This window comes from Myotis davidii, unplaced genomic scaffold (genome assembly GCF_000327345.1).
Source record: "Myotis davidii unplaced genomic scaffold, ASM32734v1 scaffold484, whole genome shotgun sequence".
In the NCBI taxonomy this organism is placed as follows: domain Eukaryota; kingdom Metazoa; phylum Chordata; class Mammalia; order Chiroptera; family Vespertilionidae; genus Myotis; species Myotis davidii.
Window position 1 is genome coordinate 450,204 of NW_006295459.1, and position 3,385 is coordinate 453,588.

Here is a 3,385-nt window from a genome sequence, read left to right on the forward strand (position 1 = left end):
TGCCCCCCACCCAGTGGGGCTTTGATGGGGGACCTGAGGCTGCAGCCCCTGCCCTGCAATGCTTGATGGAGGTGGGGTCAGCCGGGTCTGGATCTTGTGTGATTTCATGGTGTGCACGGGTGGGCGAGGATTTGACTCTGGGCCCACAGTGCACCCCAGACTCTGACAGGAGGTATTTTCATATACATTTTACTAATTTTCTTTCATTTCTGACACTTCTATTATAGAGAAAGGGCAAATAGCAATATTAAAATGTTTCCTCTAATTAATTTCCTTTTAATGTGCACAAATTTTGTGCACCGGGCCACTAGTATCCCTATATTTGACTATATCATAGATTTCTAACCAATATTTTACTTTTCAGATTATTTTTGAATAGAATTTCAAAAATGATACAAAAGTGATACATATGAAAGTCATAGCCATCTTAACATTTTCTCTTTAGTAGTATTTTCATATTTTTTAAATGTCACACATGCATATGTTTAAAAAATTAACAATAAAAAAATATAAACCCAAGCTAGGCTTTCCAAATTCCCTCTTTTCACTAAATGCAGCCAGTAATGATTTGTTGAGAATCCTCTCAGAGACAGTTTTTGCATGGACAAGAATATATGTACTAACTAGTTTCCCATAAAAGACAAAAACAAATGTTAGCATACCAATCATTCCTTTCTTATCCTTTGTTTACTTGACTTTTCTTTTTTGGCTTAGTTATCTTGGAGACTGTTCCATATCACCATATAGCTATACCTCATTGTTGGTAAGTTGCATGATTTTCTATCACATGGATGTCTGATATTTTGCTGAACATTAGTATTTCCAGTATTTTCCACTGTGAAAAATGATTCAAAAATGTACTCATTCATATATCTTTAAGCATATGTGTAAATTTATCTATAGGATAATTGGCAAGAAGTGAATTGCTGGGTGAAATGGAGAAAAATGATTTTGATTGATATTGCCAAATTGTCTTTCCAAGAGATTTTTCTGATCCTGTATGACTTTAGGGCATTTTTAATGCTCTTGAATTCAAAACCCATTTTAAGAGAATAAGTAAAAATTAAAATTTCAATTTTGGTTCACCTTTCCCTTCATTATTTTGTGAACTTTGACATTTCCAATGGCTCTTTTTTCCCCCATTTTTATGCTTTTCTATCTTTTATTTCTTTATGTTCAATTCATCTTGTAGTAATAAATGAAATAAAGTTTTTCAAGGGCTTAAATTGGAGTCTGGCAGCACATGTTATTAATTTGCATGAATTTTATTATATCTTGAAATTATTACTTCTATCTGTTGAATTTTCTAGAAATATTTCCTCCCTAAAATCTATCTTTAAAAAAATACACTCTGCGTACACAAACTTTTATGTATTCATAGCAAGTGAACTTTTAAAATTAATTATTTTATGATTTTAAGTTTTTTTAAACTTTTATTTATTGATTTGAGAAGAGAGAGAAAGGAGAGAGAGAGAGAGAGGAGAGAGAGAGAGAGAGAGAGAGAGAGAGGAGAGAAAGAGAGAAACATCGATTTGTTGTTCCACTTATTATGCATTTATTGGTTGCTTCTGTATGTGCCCTGACTTAAAGTCGAACCGGAAACCTTGGTATATCGGGATGATGCTCTAACCAACGATCTACTTGGCCAGGGCCATGATTTTAAGTTTTAAATAACATAAAACCCAGAATTTTAATAAGTATTCACTTGCATTTTCTTTACAAACATTTACACTGTATTTTGAAATTAATTATGTAACTAATTTGGGAGTTGACATGGAGTGAGAAAGCCCCAAGTCACTTTTACCCACAAATAGCTAAACCATTGTTCCAGCACCATTTAGTAAAGAAGCCTTCCTCTCCCCATTAATTTACAATTAATTTGCTTTTTTGTCAAATATCCAATCTGAACACATATTAAGGAGTATTGCCAGACTGGACAGTTTTCTTTGTTTTTAGTTTCAGTACCTATTGAATGAGTGTATTTACCTATAGTAGGGAATAGTCTTACTAATAATTTAAAATATTTTTTAAATAAAAAAGATTGGTTATTATATTTTTGAGTATACATTTTGTTAAATTAATTTTGGAAAAACTCATATTTACACCATTGTATTTTTCCACTAAAAATCCATGTTGCCTGTCATAGTTTTTTTTTTTTAAATCTTCTGATGATTATTGTTTTTAAAACATTTCAAAAATATAGCTATTTTACACTACTGCCTGCAAAACCAAATTATTCTTTAGTAAATTCTCAGAATTTTTTTTTTTTGGTAGAAAAATGTATTATTTATTATGAGGAGAACTTGAGCAGTGTAAGCTCTGATTTTTATTTTTCATCTTATTCAAATGTTTATATTTTTCTAAACAGCATAAAGAAGCAATGATAGATTCATAGATTCAAGGAACAGACTGATGGTTGCCAGAAAGAGGGAGGTTGGGGGACTGGGTGAAAAGGTGAAGGAGTTGAGTACAAATTGGTATTTACAAAATAGTCATGGGATGTAAAGTACAGCACAGGGAATTTGGTCAATAACATTGTAATAACTATGCATAGTGCCAGTTGGATACTGGAAATATCAGGGGAATACTTTGTCAAATGTATAATTGTCTAACCACTATGCTGGACACCTGAAACTAGCACAAAATTATTTTGAATATAAATGGTAATTAAAAATATTAAAAGTTAAAAAAAAGAAGCACTGATTGTCAACATCCTTGTCTGGTCTAGGCTTTAAGTATCATCTCCTGTGAAATGCTGGGTAATGCTTTTTGGATAAATTGTCTTTATTAATTTTGGTGATTTGATGTCAGTTTTAGTTCTTGATTTTATTTTTGAATCAGAAATGAGTGATTTCAATAGATGTCTCTTCTCAGGGTCTTGGATCTATAATTGAAATGGGGGGCTATCCTGATTCCAACATTCTGTCAGCCAACATGCCTCCCCTGCCTCAGGCTCTGTGATCGTTGCTTTTTTTCTCTGGTAGAGCTTTCTATTCTTTCTAACATGACCAGAGGAGAGCTTCTTCACATTTTTCTACTTCTTCTCCAGATTTCAAGCCTTAGTCTCCATACAGGTGAAGATCTTGAGGAACATGAAAACCAGTGTTGACAGGATTAAACTAAAGAAGACAACTGCAAAAGTCCAGGCTGGGGGAGAGAACCAGAACCGAGAGCCAGGAACACAGAGCAAGGAAACTGCCTCCTCCACTCACCTGGGCACAGGTGACTCCCTGCTGGGAGGTCCTGGAGAATCCTCTGCAAATGGAACGGCCTCTGCAGTTGCTTCTGCTCTCTTGGCTGCACCTCTCTTTTATACCGTTGCTGCTAAGAGTACATCTTCTCCTCCCAGTGCACATATTGGAGCCCAGAGTTTGTCTGGACAGTC